Consider the following 19,119-nt stretch of genomic DNA (forward strand, 5'->3'; position numbering starts at 1 on the left):
TGATAAATATTAGATAATGTGGGTGGTCCAGACTTGACTTGCGACTTTAGAGGCAATTATGCGGAAAGGTTGCTCGATTTGACTTTGGTTTTCATAATGATATTAGATTTCTTAGCCAATAATGAAATGTCAATGATTTGTTGAGCACAATGAGAGTTAATTTGGGGTTTAGGATGAATTTTAAATGGAGTATTCTAGGGAAAAGGGTATGTAAAGTAGGAAATGTCTCCTTAAAAAGATTATGGTTGGAAAATATATTAAAAGAAGATAAAATTGAAAAGTTGGCATAAATACTATATTCCTTATAGACTTAAGGATGCTGTACGAAAAGAAGTACTTTCTGGAAAAGCTCGTACCCATAACTCCCAATTTATGATCCTCGTTTAACTATCTCTTATGTGCATATGAGATTACTTCAACGGATATAGTAATAAAAAGAGATTATATTTATAAATCTATTTGGTACTTTATTTGGTATTTTAACAGGGGACAAATTTTTTAAATACCAAGCTATTTGGCATTATGTTTAGTATTTTAAATACAAAAATCACACTGATGTTTAATTTTTTATAAACCTCTTTTTTACATATAAACATTCAGAAGACTTTTTAAAATCTTAAGTTTTAAAGAATATCAGCAAGAATAATTGATAGATTTTTCAACATAAAAATCTTGCTAATATTTAATTTTCATAAACCCTTTTAACCCACATAAGCTTTTCCTATCCTTTTACTTACCAATCAATTTACCAATCCACCAGCCTGTGTCCCAGAGCTTCCATGCACCTTTGTTTGGCCTTTCTTTGTATCAGTTTAGTATCAACTAGGAACCATTAAGTGATTTGAGAGAGTCTTGGTTTTCTGCTTTGTAAATCCACTTCACTGCACCTTTACATTGTGTTTGTCAACAATGTTTTTGCACACAATTTCCCCGATTTGTGCCACTGTCAACTGACAGTTGGAGCTGTCAAAATTGGCAGCAGAGAGCACCGTTGGTGGCCAAAACATAAACATGTCACGCAAAGAGAGTCAGGAGAGAGAGAACGTAACGAGAGATTTCGAGGTCCTGCGAGAGTGACAGTTCGTGAGAGCGAGACCGGGGAGAAGTCACGCGAGGGAGAGAGTGAGAGAGCCAGCGAGCGAGCGAGCGAGAGAGAGAGTGCAACTAAAACACTGTGGGAATTTCTAAAGGAGGGAAATGGGGGATTTTCCGGAGGGGGGGCCTACGGGATAAAGTCTACAGGACTCCCGCTTTCCACCGCTGGCGGTTTATTCCGTTTAACACTTTCTATTGGTAATTACGGGACAAGTCCTAGAGCCTGCGCCATCCTCTAGGACATATAGTTATCCTGAAGTTGAGGAGCATCCACAAGGATGAGGAGCACCGATGACAACGTGGCGGCGATAGCGACAACAAAACGCGTCTAAGATGGCGACGCGATGTCCTTTCTCCTGTCTCCTTTCCCGCACACACACACACGCACTCGAAATTTCTAAACTCGCGACTCCCAACGATTTTTCAGGCCAACCAGAGATAATAGTTGTTATCGCAAAAGATTTTTTATTTGGCAAAACTCTAGCTCATTTTATATTTTTAGCAATTTTTATGTTTTTTTTATTTTATTTTTTCACGTTTTTAGTTGTATTATTTATTTATTTATTTTTGTGATTGAGCCTGGCCAAGAGGAGCTCCACGTCGCGTCGCGTCGCGTTGAGTTGCGTTGCGTTTTGTCAAAGAGAGAGCGACAAAAGCCAAAATCTCACAGCATCTCCCATCAGCGAAAACCCAAACCCAAACTCGCACCAAAATCAAGGACCAAAAACGTTGCCGCCATCGAACCACACACGCACACACACAGTCACCGTGCGCACGGCGAAAGCATCTCTAAAACTTTTCGGCCAAAGAAAATGGGCGAAAACAAAAAAAAGAGTAGCAAAGACACAGTGCCACCCAGCGTGGAAAAGTGAAGTGAGCATCAAAGCGCACGGCACAGGATAGTTTTCAACCCGACCAGCGAATGCACGGTGTTTCACGTACCCTCACCCGGCATCGTCCTCCCGCTCTCCCCCCATTGCCAGCCATAAAAACCCCCTTCCCCGCCCGCCCCTCGGTACCCCACACGGCCAAAACATTCTCTCCTTTTGGCAGCGGCTGCTGCGTCTAAAACCGAAAACAATAAAAAGCTCCAAGGGAAAAGTTGAGATTTCTTAACACGAACTTGGAAATACTCTAAAATATATTCGGAAGATATTCAAAAGATTTAAAGAAATAATATACATTTAGAACTGCTTATTAATTCGCCTTTTTAGTTGTCAAAAAATCTGTTATTTTAGTCTTTATAAGTGTATTTTGTATTAAACAAAATTTTACAATATATTACAAATTCAATTCCTTTTAAAAATACAATCTAGATAAAAATTTCTTAAAAGGTATAAAAACCATATCTTATAAACAGCAAGAAATTATACAGTTAAAAGCGATCTTTCTATGTATTTGAAGAGTATAATAATTTTAGTCCGAAGCTTGTTACTCTATGAAGGAGTCATTTCCGACCCTATAAATCATATATATTCTTGATCAGCATGAAAAGCCTAATCGATCTGTAAGAAAGAAAACAAAAATTGTCAAATATTTTTAATATATTTTAAGGGGTTACCGTTAAAATGGTCAGAAATTGATCAAATGATTATTAACCTAATGAAAACTAACATTGTACTGTTTTCCGTTTTAAAATTTAGAGCTTTTTTGGCTTAGTTATGCGATTTTTAAGCTTTGATTTTTCAACAAAATTGTTTTTATTTTTTTCTTTTTTATTTATTTAACACTATTTATATTAAAAACACGAATTTCCGCATACCCTCTTATTTATTAATTTAATGATATATTTTAACTGATCCCCCTTCTTTTTTAATTTCTCTGTGTGTTAAATTAATTGAAACATTCATTTATTTATAAGCCCTTCTTAGCAAATATTTTATTCATCGATAGAAAACCCTAACAAATTCAATTCTAGTTTGCATTAATAGTGGAAATGCGAATGGGCCTTTCCTGGATACCCTTAAAATATTAATAGAATTTTCCCCCTTCACCTAGATGACGCACAATAAAACGTAATGTTGCAATTGCAACCCCTCTCCCGCTTGATAGAAACACACCCACGCAAAGCGAACCCTTCGTTGATAAGGATAAGGATAAGGACAACCCGGCTGAGCCCCTTGCTGGAGGTACAACAGATGGGATTTTTGCATAAATAAAATATTTATACAACTGAGCGTTGCCAATGTGCCCATCGATTGCCATATGCCCGGCCGGGATGATGCTGAGAGTCCTGGTGAGTCCTCTGGAACTGTGGGGGCACACCAGAATAAAAAAAAAAACGCCGTAGAAGAATGCCAAAGCACGCGTTGACACTTTGTGCTCAACACTCGCACACATACACACATACAGCAGGACTCTGCTCTGCTCTCCGGAGAATTCGCTCCGGGCCCATCATCAACGTGTGTCCTGCAGGCCCAGAGCATGCTCCTCTCCCAAATTGCCGGAGTTGTACATTGTAAACAAAGGATATGTGCGAAAGCATCTCTCCGTTAAGATGCTGAGCGGAAGCTCCCAAGTCCTCTTCTCACTGCGCAGACAACACACAAAGAGCGAGAGAGTGCTAGGAAAAGCTTGGCGGAAAACCCCAGTGGCAACTGGTAGTCCGCCTATCGATTTTACTCACAGCGCCGCCGCAATATTTGACAGCTGTCAACGCGGCGGATGACACTCCACACTCGGGGGATCCCCTGCATTGCGCGCGGCAAAAGGTAAACAAATTGAATTTGAAGCGCAAACTGCAGGCGCAATCATTTATCAAACGCCCATCGGCCGATAAGCAAACTGAGGACCCTGGTTAACCACCGGTCTGCCAAACAGGAGCCAGAAGTCAAGAACCAGGAGTCAGGAGTCAGGAGTACGGAGGAAGGAGGAAGGAGCCAAGAGCCAGTCGAACTGGCCATGGCAATTAAACAATGTCAGAAAGCATTTAGCCGGCAAATGAATGTCACCAGGCAGGCGGCCAAAGGATGAGCTAAAAAACTACATGCAAATTAATGAGCTGGGTTCTCACAAGGCACTGGGAAAAATAAGCTAAGATATTGAAAAATATATATTGAAAAAATAATCAAATTAGTTAAATTAAATCTGATTTTATATATATATTGTGATAATTATTAAGCTGGGGATTTAAAGCATACTAAATGTATTAAAAGGATTTCATTTATTAAATATAATTTGAAGTATAGAGATGTTTCTATCGAGTTCTGACAGTCAGAACTTGTAACTGTCAATAACTAACAAGCGCTCTTAGCGAAAATGTAGTTTCATTATTTTATTTAAAAAAAGAGAGCTAAAATCATTGTAAACAATTTACAGAATTATTTATTTATGAAGGTATGACACTCCGAACAAGAATAGTTGCAATCTCAACTTTCCTTTTTTGTAAAATTATTCACAGTTAATACATAATTTATTTGAATATATATTATAAATCTGAAGTTTGAAATGTTATTTAACTACTAATATTACTTATTACTTACTCTTATTACTAAACGTTAGTGTTCTTAATGCAGTTTGTGTCATAATTATTATAACATTATAGTGTATTTATTTACATTTAAGAAGACAATTTTTCCTTAAACCAACACCCAATTTTTGCTACAATTAAAAACGAACACATAATTTACCCCCTAATATCTCATAAAAATGTCAGTTGATCATTTTTAAATTTCGAAGGACCTCTTCTTTCCCCCTGTGTATGGTCAATATGGGGGAATTCCCTGGACTCGACGCGATCCCCTTGACCGCTGTCAGTATGAATTTTTGATAATTTAATTAGAGTGCCGCCTGGTCGGGATGGATGGATGGATGGATGGAGGGAAGGAGGGAAGGAAGAAAGGAAGGCTGGACAGATGGTTGATGGTTCGGGGCAGTGGCAATTGCTTGTAAAAATGCGGCTGACCGCGCAGCCCAGCCCCTTTTTTCCGCTTTTCCACACACACACACACTCGCACATACCAGGCGTTACAAAGGGAATTTTCATAATTAAGCAATTACCCATTTTCAATTTTCCCCATCCCCCTCGCAACTCAAGTTGAGTCCTTCGAATTGCGTGGGCGTTGTGCGGTCACTTAGCCTGACCGCTTCACCATTTGTTCTCGTCTTAGCCGGTGGGTCTAGGCCAAAATGTCATAACTGGCGGATCGGTTGGTCGGTTTAGTTCCCCGCCTAACGAAGACGAATTGGTTTTTTATTCAAATTTAATTTATGCCTCGGTAGTCAGTGGCCAGGCCCTTTTCCCTATGCCCATTCAAATCGCCAAAAAACAATTGAGACACGTGATTTCTATGGGGCTCGGACCTCCTCCAATGTGCGTGTCTGTCCATCATAACCAAGGTTAAGAGAGAGAGAGAGATGGATGGGGAGGGGGGCGTGGCACCCCGAGTGGCAGGCTGATGTCAACTAAATATCATCACCTAAAAACCTCCAGGCAGATGGCATCAGCCAGATATAGCCATGTTGGCGACATGGACACACGGCGTTGGTTATATTTGTTAGGTGCAAAAATTTATGTTTGAGGACTTTGGCCACTTCATCATAACGACATTGGACATTCGTATCTGTTGGTCTGATAAAGATCTAAAATAGCTCAGGTGTGGGTGGAGTCAGACAGGAAATTTAGGATACCCCAAGTGCGAAGGAGTCAGAGGTTGAGTGATAAGTTGGCTGTGATATCTATTTTATCGCAGTGAACATTATAATTAAGGTTAGTTGTGACAGAGAAATAAAGTAATTTTAAGAATTGGTAGTATTTTCTAGCATTTATAAAAGAAATGCTTTATTTACCTGCATTCTGTGAATCAATGAAAGTGATTCATGTTATGCAGTGCTCTAATCACATTCCCACGCCATTGGATCCACCTAGGTGGCACTTGTCCCTGTAATTCCATCATTTTGCGACAGAAATGGAGCATTTGTGGAGCTGGGGTACCAGAAGAGTGGTGGGTGTATAATTACTAGACTAAACAATCAGTGCACATTCACTGGCACTCACTGCTTGCTGTCGTCATTGACATAATGCGACAAGGCAAGCCAACGTCATGGGTTTCTCTACCGGTATCTCAGCCATAGAGAGATAGCGACCACCGATCCAACACTGACTCTGCTAGATATATAAATTCGTGTTGTACAAATAGGTGGCCTGACAAGATAACAATATTACTGCCTTCTAAAAACATACCCACAGATATTGTGATAAAAATTTATAGTGACTGAGTGAGGTAGAATATATACATATATATATATATATCTAGTAGTAAAGCGTCCCAGATTTATTGCACCGCAAATCTGTCAACGTACAGAGCCACCGGGCAAACATGAAAATATTTGAGTTTGAGTTGGAGTTTGAGTTTACCTCGGACACAGACCGATTATATATAGGTTGTATCTGGGGATCTGTTTTTAGGAGCATATATTTGCATAGTGCCAGAACAGTAGCGATAAAATGTTAACTCGACGATTAGCGTTGCAGCCGTGGCTAGCTCTAAAGTAATTGTATCTGTATCTGTGTATCCGAGCTGCCAAGTATCTGTTTCTGTATCTGTATCTGGACAAACAATTGCAGTCAGTCTGCTGCGGCTTCTACAGTTTTGTGTTTCTTTTTTCTTGTGATTTTTCTGCTGCCGCTTCTGCTTCTGCTTTTGGTGATAAGATAGCCTTTGGCTGGAGCCGAAAATCATAAATTACAAATCATTACGCAGACGGCAGACAGGAGTCTCAAGGGTTTGGGGGTAAAACTGTCAAAAATCCGTCGGCATCTTCACACGGCAAGAAAATTAGATTGATTTTAATGAAATATTACCAAGATCACAATAATAAATACAACCTTCTTTAATAATGTGCTGAAAAGTATTATAAATAAATTTTTGGATACATTTTAATATCGCTTTTTAAAACGATATCAGCTGCAAGTTATCAGTTATTTTCTATGCTGGCTCTAAGCAGGAACCTTTTGAGAATTATAACCCGAACTTTTAAATGTTAACTACATTTCTTTATAATATATAATTTGCATTAAAAATTAATCCTATAAAATTATTGCTCTTCTTAAAAAGGAAAGCCATATTGCAAATCGTAAGTTTCTCGATTTTTAAACTATAATTCCCAACAAATTCTAGCGCTGCAAGAGAGAAATTTAATATACTTGAGGTAATCCTTAATTTCCATCTAGTATATTGGGTTTTTTTTTGAGATTTTTGACCTACTCTTTTTACCAACTTGCAAAAAAAAGGTAAACATATATTTTCTCCCTGTGCACTGAAAACTACCAACTTTCATAATGCAGGACAATTTTTGACATGTACATGAATTAGACGAGAGGACCCCAAATGAGTTGGCCACGAACGAATAATAATGGAAAAAAAAAAAATAACTGACGGGGCAAGGCCATAAAAAGGGTAGTATAACGATTAATTTTTTCCACGTTGACATTTTAGCTTAATTGCACTTCAATAATCCCGAAAAAAAAAAAACAAAAAATAAAAAAATACACGGCCAGCAAAACGAGAAAAGGGAGCTTAACAGAAAACGGAAAACAAGAACAGATACAAGGCACAGAGACTGAAGCTGAGGCCGAAAACCGAGGCAAAATGGCAAAAATGCGTAAAAGGGCATGAAAAGCGGCAGCCGACAGCGCAGATACAATTTTAATCCCACGGACTTTTGCTGCATAAGCACTGACCAAGAGAAAAAAGAATAAATATAAAAAAAACAACACCAGCAAAAAAAAAGACAACAAAAGTATCTGAAGGGGTGTCCGGCGGATCCAAACGGATCCAAGGCACGTTGTCAGCAGATTCGAGCCGAGCTGCAAGTGGGCCCAAAAGCGGGCACAGAGTACCGCTAACAAAGTTGACAAGAAGTAAAATGTCCGACGGACTAATTGGCTTAAACGCTGGCAAAATTTATTTAAGCACATTAGTGGGATTTGGTTCTTTTTTTCTGCCATCTCGCCAGCAACGTACATGTGGCTGTGTATCTTTCGGATACGTATGTCACAGTATCTGGCCGCGTTGGTTCACTTGACCAGCTGGCCTCTGGCTTTGATTCTTTTTTTTTTTTAGGTTCTAGATCCATCGATGTGGCAGCCGATATTGATTTAAACACTCTTCGTTTTCATTTGGGGTTCATTAGCCGACCAGGGTTCAAATACTTGGCTTCAGAATTGGTTGAAATTATATGGCTATAATTTTTTGGATACATTTCCGGGAGTCACAGGTACTTTGTACTTATTTAAGGCAATTTTAGGAAGTTAAAGGAGTAATAAATATTTGAATTTTATTCAAAACTATTTCCTTTAATTATGCATTAAATATATACCTTGAAATTGCATCTAATTATGAATCTTTTTATGTCTCAATAATAAAAAATTTGTATTAACCAAGAAATAAAACATAAAAGAAAATTACTTCCGGGAATCCAGAAGTACCGTGCAATTGAATTATGGGATCGAAAAAGTATTCGATACTAACAAAGCTTAAAATAATCGTATTGTACCATTTGACCATTTTTTCGAAAAATCAAAGTTTCATAACTAAGTCAAAAATCTATTAATTTTGATTAAGAAACCGTTCCTATGTTAGTTTTGATTGGGTTATAAAATCTGCATACCGAGTTTAAAATTTTAAGAAATCAAAATTTTTATAAATTTTTTTGATAACATCTTATAAAATTTTGAAAATTTTTTTTCTGACCTGAGATATCTAGATTGATTTGCCTGTTAATGCTGATCAAGAATATATATGATTTATAGGGTCGGAAATAACTCTTCAACGTCAATACAATCTCTACCTTTTTATTTAATTAGCTAATTTCGAGTGACCCCAGTAATTGGTGGAGATATAAATAATTAACTCTGCCCGATGGAGAGTGCAAAGTGCAAATGTATCTCACGGATACGCAGCCAGAGCTCGATACATTTTTAATAAAGTGGAGGTCATAGCTTGTGCTCTTCTTCAATTATTCAAAATGGAGGGGGCCAAGGAGAAGGGATTTCCCTCTTACAGAAATTGCTTTTCCCCCGTTCTTTTATAAATATAAATTATAAAGAATATATATTTTGATCTATTACCACGAATGTTTTACCCCAAAATCGTTGCATTCATATAAAGAAAATTAAAAATAAAAACAGGCACAAATTTCTCACGCTTTTGTAGATTCTGATTTTCGATACTGATTTCTGCTTCTATTTTATATATTTCTCGACCCCAAAGACACTTTCTCTTTTCAGTGTGTGTGCATACATTTCACACCCTCAAAAATAGAAATTATCTTTGTGCATTTACGCAAGTTTTTAATGCTATTAGTTCCATCTTAACATCTTCGGGACCTTTCAGATGCCATCATCCTCCCTTGAAGTGAACCAAATTGTCTGTTTCTGTTACTGTATCTTTGTATCTATGTATCTCTGGCCGTAGCAATCGCTCTGTGAGTCCTGCCTGTGCCTTTTATTTCAATTCTATTTTCTATTTTCTATACATCCACTGCGTTGCACTCAACAAGAGCTCTGGTCTGAACGCAATTTTGTTGGCAATAAATCACCCAAAGTCGACATTAAATCTTTTTTTTCCTGCGTCCGTTCCTTTCTTCTCGGTTTTCCTTCTTGGCAGTTGCTTTCCCTACTTTGCGTTTGACTTTCACACAAACAGAGAGCAGCAGCGGCGGAGTGCACATGTCCCGGGGATTACGATTAGCCCAAAGCGGGGATGTCCTTTCGACTTGCTCTTTTTTTTAAGGTTACACTGGGCAAGGAATTTAGAGTGAAAATTTGGTAAGGAAGATCACTTTCCTTCTCGAATTTCACTCCCTAATTTGGCATATTGTTCTGTGAGATTTTGGGTTTTATTTGTAGATGAAATATACATTTGAATGTGTATTTAAATTGAATTAATTAAATTATTTTGTTTCGTTTGTATCGCAGCTATAATATATGGTAGTCCAATTCTCAATTGTACACAAAATTGTAGAATAATATAAAATGGCTAAATCTCAAATTTGATGAAAATCTGTTGAAAACTGGAAAAGTTATAATTTTATTTTCTTAAAATTTTCTGATCGTTCCTATGGTAGCTATATATATGTATATATATATACTCCACCGATTCCCCATGCTCCGACTTATATACTAGTGAAATTATATAGATGAATAACTCCAAAATTTCATTCAAATTCATTCAAAATTGTTTCAAAACAAATCTCGCACACATGTGCTTAAGATTCCCAACTGGTTCTAACATCCCCGGAACGAAGTGGCTGCTGCCGGCCAATTCTCAGAAATGTGTTGTGTTACAAAAGTTGCAAGTCATTGTTTATTAGTGTTCAAAGTAAGTAACTGTTATCATACATAGTCACTGGCCATAGATACTTATTGATCATAGTTACATACTGTCCAGAGATACTTACTGTTCAGAGTTAATTACTGCTCGAAATTACTTATTGATTATAGTTAAATTAAATAGCTCGCTGTTTCTCTCTGCCTCTCCCCCTCTTTCTCTATGGCTATCTCTAGAGGCAACTCCTCTCCCGCGCACTCACACTCACTTTCTCTTCTCTTCTCTTTCCTCGGGGACTATAAATAGAGGCGCTGAGGTCGCGCGCGCCTCAGTCTGTCCTAGGGGTACCTAGTGTTAACATCGATAGTGATAGTGCAAGTGATCAGCCTTCGACCTCAAAAATATGACGTGGCCAATGCAAAACATCTGGATGACCAGGAAGAAGCTCTCTTGGATTCTTGATCACTACACTGGAAGCAAGTAAGCAATGACGTGTCCTTTACTGCGGTAAGTCTTAACCATGACATTTATATTATGTATGAAGCTGGTGGTGGGATCAGGCCTAGGTCCAATTTATTTCTTTATTGCCATGGTCCCCTTTAGATACTTAGATACTTACTCATACTTTTAGATACTTACTGATATAGTTACTTACTGGTCATAGATACTTACTGTTCAGAGATACTTAATGTTCATTCATACTTACTGATCAGAGTTACTTACTGCTTATAGTTACTTACTGATCATAGTTACTTACTGATCATAGTTACTTACTGGTCATAGATACTTATTGTCCATAGATACTTAGTGTTCGGAGTTACTTACTGCTCATAGTTACTTACGCACATATGTGCTTATGATCCCCAACTGGTTCTAACATCCCCGGAACGAAGTGACTTCTGCCGACTAAGTCTCAGAAATGTGTTGTGTTACAAAAGTTGCAAGTCATTGTTTATTAGAGTTCAAAGTTAGTAACTGATCATACATATTTACTGGTCATAGATACTTACTGACCATAGTTACTTAATGTTAATTGTTCATTACTGATCATAGTTACTTAATGTTTATAGAAACTTACTGTTCAGAGTTACTTAATGTTCATTTATACTTACTGCTCATAATTACTAATCATAGTTACTTAATGGTCATAGATACTAACATTTAAAGAAAACCATTTAATTTTTTTTTTTTTTTTTAAATTAAAATTTGAATCTTAAAGGAACTGCCTGCTGCTGATTAACATTTTTGTTTGGGGCATAGGCCACAGACTCCGTTTACCAGGCCGAGCAGAAAATGAAACATTTCCGCGGCGGGCGGCGACGGCACATTAGCACTTTCTGAACAATGGCAAAGACCCAAGTGGCATCCATCAGAGGCAATTTCATCCAGGGAATGGAATCGGAATCGGAATCGGAGTCGGAGTCAAAGTCGAAGCAGGAGCTGGAGACGGGGCTATAGCCAGAGCCCTCGACCTGTCACGGATCTGTCAGCCGGGGTGAGACTGTGAACAATCGCAGGAAGTTCGAACAAAAACACAGCCTCGGAAAACAGCTTTCCAGGCGACCCCCTCCCTCTCTCTCTCTATATATATATATATATTTTTCTTCCTGCATTTTGAATTCAACGAACAACAAACAACAAACAACAAACAATTTCGCGCTTGGAAAAACAAATGGAGAAGGCAGCCAAAAGAGCAGAGGAAACTCAACATGCGTTCAACTAATAATTGTCAAAAAGTCAAAGTCAATTTTGTATTCAATGGATGCAGCAGCAGGAGTTCAGAAAGTGATGACAATTTAGAGAATTTTTTAGATGGATTTTTTAGTGATTTAGGAAATTCAAAAAGCCAGTTTTTCTATTATAAATATAGCATATGTAAAGGGTACTAAAAATAATTCAGAGAGTAATATTAAATGTTCTATGTATGTAGGTTTCTTGTAAATGGTAATAAGAGTATCACTACCTAAGAACGTAGATGTTTTAATACATAGATTTTTTAATTTGGCCTACAACATAGGTCATAGTTTTAATAACAATCATAAATTAATAGGTTTTAAACTCTTCGAATTATAAATTGCCTTAAGAAAATGATACATAAATTCAGTTTGAAAAAGCCTTTAAACTAATTAATAAAATTAAAAGAGGCTTAGCTTATTCCAAGCTATTTCTTTTACTATTAATTTTATTTAGCTACCTTTCTCATCTCTAATTCATCAAGAGTCAGGACTCGAGTGGAAGGGTAAACGAAGGATAAACCTGAATTTTGTGACGAGTTAGGCGGCTCAATGTCAACCACCAACTGCAAGGGTATCCTTTACGCATATCCTTGTGTATATATTTTATTATTTTTCCTTTTATTCAGTTTTGGTGCTGGCCAGCGATCTCAATCAAATGTATTTTGTTCAACATTGACATTCATGCGCTTTGCCGCTTGTCTGTCAACAATTAGCACGCTATTCATCACGTCACTTGGCTGCTGCTTTTTGGCTTTTCAACTTTTCTGTAGGAGAAGGGTGAGAGAGCTCTAGAGAGTAAGGTCAAAGATCCAAATCGAATATATATATCCGCAGCTGCAGCCAGAGTATAATGTGGTTTCCGTTTGCCAATCACAGAATAATCACATTTGCCACAGATATGCCAGTTTTGTAAGTATTACTAATCTGAGGGATAAGTCACCTTGTCTATATGGGAGGTTTGAATAAATATATATTCCTAATCAGAAGTATATATTCCACTTAAATATATTTGATTTATATATAAAATTTATTAATAATATCTTATGATCTGTAAGATATCTCTGTGTTATCTTTGATTTTCAATCAAGAAAAGTTAGTTCTTACACTTTGATTTATTTTAATTCAAAACCTAATTATTAAAAATACCTAAAACTTTGCCCATATATTCTTCGATTATTTATTGATTAATATATTACTTTCATAACTTATAAAAATCGTAAATTTCCCACTAAAATACCTTTACTATTTAGCAAACACATTTGCCCCAAAAATATTACCATTCCCGCTGATAAGTGACCCCTATCTGAATGAACGATTTACATAATTAATGTGAATACCATTTTCAGGATCTCTGACTAATTTGTCTGTCAATGTCTCCCAAGTGATCTTCTTGAGTCGTATGAATATTTAATGATGAACCCCCTAACTCTACCGGGTTCAAGTCAATAACCCAAAATCGAAATCGACCCAATCCCAATCCCAATCCGGACTAAATTTAATACATTAGCTCATTTGACCGCATCGGACTGGAAACTTCATCGATTGTCGGGTTTCTTAGCATTTAAAAGTCAAATTTGGTCTATTTGATTTCGTTGATTTAAACTTTCTTGCAGCGAAGAGAGAAGAATCCCATGAACTTGATTTGACTATTCAGGGGGCATTCGTTACGGATGATAATGGTGACCTTTGTTTGGCCAAAAAAGAATTCCAGTGGCTCATAATTTCAACAGTGCGTTTCAAAACTGTAGAACGGAGGTAGTTATAGGAATTTTAAGAGAAATTATTGAATTTATTAGAAGGAAGTTGTATATAAAGAGAATAAACCTGATGCACTAATAATACTAAAATATTAAAATAAAGAACTCAATACTAATTTCACTAATATTTTAAAATGCAAAAAAAATCCTTGATTAACCCTGATATAAGTTATAAATATAGAGTGCTCAAAACATAATCATAATCTCAATAATTCCTTTTATTAAAGGATAGCTTCTTCATAAAAAGATATGAATTTATTCCCCAACTTCTAACACATTTATACTCCCGATAGACACTGTTTATATATGCCACAAATATTTGCCTTTCAACTTGATCTTTAATTTTAATTAAAATATTTAATTTTTTGTTTGACTATTTTGCAAATTGAGTTTTTGCACAAAACACAGTTGTGTAAACATGTATGCCTCAGCGTTCAGAAATAGCTTAGATTGGCGCTATCTTTCCTTTTGTATTTGTTGATGCTTTCGGATTAATTTAAAAATATCGATTTGGCTTAGTTTTTGAACTTTGCAGCTTCATTTAAATTTTTGATTGGCTTCCCTCCCGCCAAAAAATAACAAAATTCAACTCAAAAGAAACAGAAACGAGCTCGTTTTTGCCGAAAAGTTCCGAAAGATCCGCCGGTTTGGACCTGGCTAATGAGCAAATGGCGTTCATTGATCGCTTTAAATTAATCTTTTTTTAATTTTTTTTTTTTTTCGAGAGGGTTACAGATTAGACGCTGTCGAAGCAAAAGTTCAGCGCAGTTCAGCTCGACGGCGGCAGCCACGTAATTAATATGCAAATTATAATCCAACCGACTCAATTCCCAATCGGCCAGGCACACAAATCCAACAAAAAACAAAAGGCCAAACGAAAAATAAAAAAAGTTCAAGATGAAGATGGACATGGTCCATCCAAATGCGGTTAAGATACAATACATCTCCGCTCTGTCCCCCCTTCAGGGTTACCCCAGACTTTGCACGTGTTATCGGCTGCGGTCCAAAAATGTTTCGAATAACTAATTGCCAAGTCCCTCTCAGGTAGCCAAATTATCTGAAAAAAGCCAAAAGCCGGGCGATGTTTTCGATGCTCGATATGTGCAATCAAATTTGATTTAGCCGCCCCAACCGATATTTATTTATGGCCACATACTTGGCTTTGATTTTCAGCTGGCACAGCAGCAGCAGTATCGTGGCGCATAAATCTGTTAGTTGTAGGGAGGCACTGGGAAAAATCCGGAAAATTTGATGATTTCCTGAATATTTTTGAAAGATGATTCACTAACTCATAACTAATAGCTTCGATATAATTCTTAAAACCTCTTAAGATCCATTATTAATGTATTTAGACTTTAATAAAATGGTAATGTAATATTTAAACACTCTAAAGATTTATTATTTACCATTTTTGTTTAGACTTTAATATAATTTCTATCAAATTTTTACCGGCTTTAAATTCTCTAATTTGAACTATTAATTATGGAGTAAGGGTTTGTTACCTAAGTGTGTATGTAAGTAAACAAATTATCAATAATATCAGTACATTTTAGAAGCTTCAATATAATAAGAAATGTACGTTGAGTCTCCCGGAAGTGTTTATACATTTTTCCTTGATAGTAATCTTAACTAAACTCTATAGAAAGATGTATCACTTTTAGTTAAATTGTAGCTTTATTTTAATCATAAACATTATTAAAGAAATTTATGATATTTTAGTATAATTTTTCTTTGGATATGAATTTATTATTAATTTAATATTTAATATTTATTTGAATCTGATCTGACATCAAAGCAATTTATTTACAATCAAGTCTTTTATATATTATCCATTACTTTTTCCTCATTTACAATCAAGTCTCCTATGTATTCCATCTTTTACATTATCTTTAGATACAATCAAGTCTCCTTAATATCCTATAGATGTATATTCTCCTATATATTTTCTCTCACTGTAAATGAGTCGTTGAGAGGTGGACTCCTCCTGGCCGCCATCGGTGCCGTAAATAAGTCTGATGGCTGCACTTTTTGGCATGTCGGCAGACCCATTGCGGAACGCCCCGCATTTTGCGCTAATGAAAATGGATCTGCTTGCACGGCGAGCCGCTCAATTGAGTGTGTACTGTGTGTGTGTGTGTTGTGTGATATGTGTGTGTTGTGTGTTGTGTGTTGTGTGTTGTGTGCTGTGTGTGCCTGAATGCTGAATTTATGCTGTGGCGACAGGTGCCCCCGATGCCCGATTCCCGATATTATCCGGCAAGCATCTCACCTGGCCAGAGGTCTCTTGTGCGTAAGCAGCACCCAAAAAAATATTTATAGGGATTTATTAGGGGGAGTTCAGGGTGGCCAAAAGGGAGACACAGCCCTAGGAGGAGTTACTGTTGGAGATTCCCTTTATGAATACTTTATGACCTTTTTTGCAAGGTATATTTATGAAAGGTGTAAGGTAATAGCTTAAAATTGAGTTTATAAATATAATTAACTCGGGAAACCAATACCAAAAGCTAAAACTAAACTAAACTAAATAATTTAATCCGTATTTATATTAAATAAGGTTCCTGTTCTCTCCAATACAAACTCAAATTAACCCTAGACTATATATTAAAGTTTAAAGGTCATTAAATCAAGTCTCTTAACTATTTCGTTCAGAAATTCCTTGGCCAACTCATCTCCCTCCTCTCTTCTCTTGAGGTTTGCAGATTTATAATCCCTGCGCAAGTTTGTTGATTTTTGTTCACTTTACACCAAAAAGCTGTCAGTTTTGTATGCGCATACTTTTCATGAAAATTGTTTTTCAAATAAATTCTCCACCCACACCACAGCCGAAACTGAAACAACACATTTTTTGTTTTGGGATGGATTCTAGTGTTGGATGTTGGATCTTAGAATTGGTATCGATGGATCCAAGTTTCGTTTGCTTTAGTTTACTGTTTGTTTATTTAGACATAATGCGCGAAAAAGTTGGAGAGATTGGAGAGGAAAGATCTCCTCCTTTGATCTCTCTGAAGAGTGGTGTGTGTGTGCGTGTGTGTGTGAAATATATATCGTTGCCCTGTGATTAATCAAATGTTTTAGAGCCAGGAGGGAAGGGGGCGGTATTGAGATCAGATCCGGGCAGAGTGCTGAGGGATGGAAAAAAGAGGATTGCCTCGCAAAATGGATACGAAAATATAATTAAATATTTATCAAAATGTGTACGGTAACAGCAATCCGAACACTTGTCGGCCTTTCCTCTGCCTTCCTCCGTTTTTTTTTTTTTTTTTCTTTTGTGGCTGTCAAAAAGTGACATTTCCCACATCAACGGCAAGAGTCCACGGACTTTGTACCATCCCATCCCGATCCGTGTGGAATCCTCATTTTCGGTACAACAATTTAACATTAATTCGCAGTCAAATAATGTTGCATTTTTTATGCGCAAATGTCGTCGTTGTCAAGTGCCAGCGGAAAGGGATGTGAGGAGTTTCCAGTTTGAGTTCTTTCCCGAAAACAAAATGGAACTCTAACGGACGTATTAACGTATTGAGTGCCCTCCTCCAACCCCCCTGCTGGTAAATATATATATATATGTTTTTCCGCTATATAGTGTATTAAAAAAAAAAAAGAAATAATAATAATAACAAACAGGGCCTGCACTCAAGCTGCTGGTGGTTGGCAGCCAGTTGCTCATCCAACCAAAAGAGCCACGGATCCGGGAATACCGGGAAGTACGGGGGAACTCGGCGTACGGGGAATACAGTGAAGCGTCGGCGGGTCTGGCAAAATGTCAAATGTCAGAATTTGACATGCGTGTGACATATCAGTGGCAGCTTTTACATTAATCAAACTCCCTTTTTCTTTTGGGCCCACAGAAAGCGGCAACTGAAACTGAAACAGAAACAGTGAACCCAAGCCACACACTGAGCGAAATTCGGGGATATATTGTATAGAAATTTAGTGTTGATACAACTTGGAAAATGCATAAAAATGTACTTAGAAAAAGTATAATTTATTCAGAAAATAAAAATAATGATAGTACCATTATATTTTCCAACTAATTATTACTTTGCTCAAATGATTCTGCTCTATAATTCTCAACTACTTTTTCAGGAATCATATGTGTGACTTGGTTATTTAAATATATCTTTATAGTTTTAATGACATTTAATAATTATTTAAGAAATTGTTTCTTTGGAGAAATGATATTTCACAATTTTTAAAGCATTTAAGAAAAAATGTATTAATATGTATAAATATATACAAATATATATAAATATCAAAGAATTCCTAAACCTCTTTAAATGCCCGCATCTTTATCTAATTGATATAAAATTAAAAAAAAACAAGTTTAAAATAAAGTAAAATTAATTTTGACATTAACAATTTAAGAACTTCTACCACTTTAGTTTCAGTATTTACCTTGAAAAACTGGCAGATGCCAAACCAATTTAGTCATATTTTTATGGCCCAAATTTAAACCATTTTATCTCAGTGCATGACGAGATCCGTAGCCAGAAACCACCGCCAACGATGACGGGAATACGTAGACCGTTGAGCCACTGAGAACCCAAAACGAGAGCTCAAACTGAAACTCAAACTGGATGAAACTCGGTGGCCCTGCTGACGAAGATGCTACACAATTGACACATTGAATTAGGGACATGACGCCTTCTGTTGCTAAAACACACAAACCGAGCATCCGAACCATCCACTCCAGACCCTCGGACCCAAAAACTCCCTTTTTCCATATTAATTTGCTGCGAGCAGAGAGAGTGAGTGCTGTTCCATGCTCTTCACAGCTATAATCGAATAATCGAATCATGTGAAACTTATTTTTGGAAATGCGGTTTTCGCTCGTTATGCTCTATTATGGATTTCGAAGAAGTTGAAGACCATGAAAATGCCATGCCATTCAGGCTTGCAGGGCAATTCGAATCGAAATCGAAAGGATTACAATGCCATTGAAGGCTTGGATGATGAATTTCGAGGCTGGGAAATTTGAAATATCATTTTTATACAATTACAGATGTTGTTTTTGGAGGTATTTATTGAGGAAGCAGATGATATGGTTCCTTTAGAAGGCTATTAAAACTAATTTGGCTGGATTACACATGTGTCAAGGGTTATATATAGTTATTTTTTGCATTATGAAGGGGTTTAATATTGTTTGGATACAATAAGGCATATTATATAAGGTAAAAACCTTGTTTTTAGGCAAAGGAAACTATAAGAGCTAAATGAAACCTGGGGATAACCTTTCTTTAGAATGATATAAGAACAAAT

General features: G+C 36.8%; 1 protein-coding gene and 1 long non-coding RNA gene across 6 annotated transcripts in view; one reads left to right on the forward strand and one right to left on the reverse strand.

Annotated features, from left to right (window-relative positions):
* Positions 1-19,119, reverse strand: part of hth (Meis homeobox homothorax) — a 206,354-nt gene that overhangs the window by 155,132 nt on the left and 32,103 nt on the right. For 2 of the 5 annotated variants that reach the window (XM_086839725.1, XM_086839728.1), the window contains exon 1: positions 738-1,965. The exons of 1 other annotated variant lie outside the window; for it this stretch is intronic. The gene's annotated coding sequence lies outside the window, so the exon portion shown is untranslated. Of the gene's footprint in view, positions 1-737; positions 1,966-19,119 lie in introns of those variants that run through there. 2 more of the 5 variants (XM_086839724.1, XM_086839727.1) reach the window with 1 other exon arrangement.
* On the forward strand, positions 1,489-4,197 carry LOC147642657 (uncharacterized). The gene is made up of 2 exons (XR_015273195.1): positions 1,489-1,968; positions 3,094-4,197. It is a non-coding gene; the product is annotated as an uncharacterized LOC147642657 (long non-coding RNA).

The sequence above is a fragment of the Drosophila serrata genome, unplaced genomic scaffold, assembly GCF_035046125.1.
Source record: "Drosophila serrata isolate PLE 108 unplaced genomic scaffold, ASM3504612v1 contig_376, whole genome shotgun sequence".
NCBI classification, from domain to species: Eukaryota; Metazoa; Arthropoda; class Insecta; order Diptera; family Drosophilidae; genus Drosophila; species Drosophila serrata.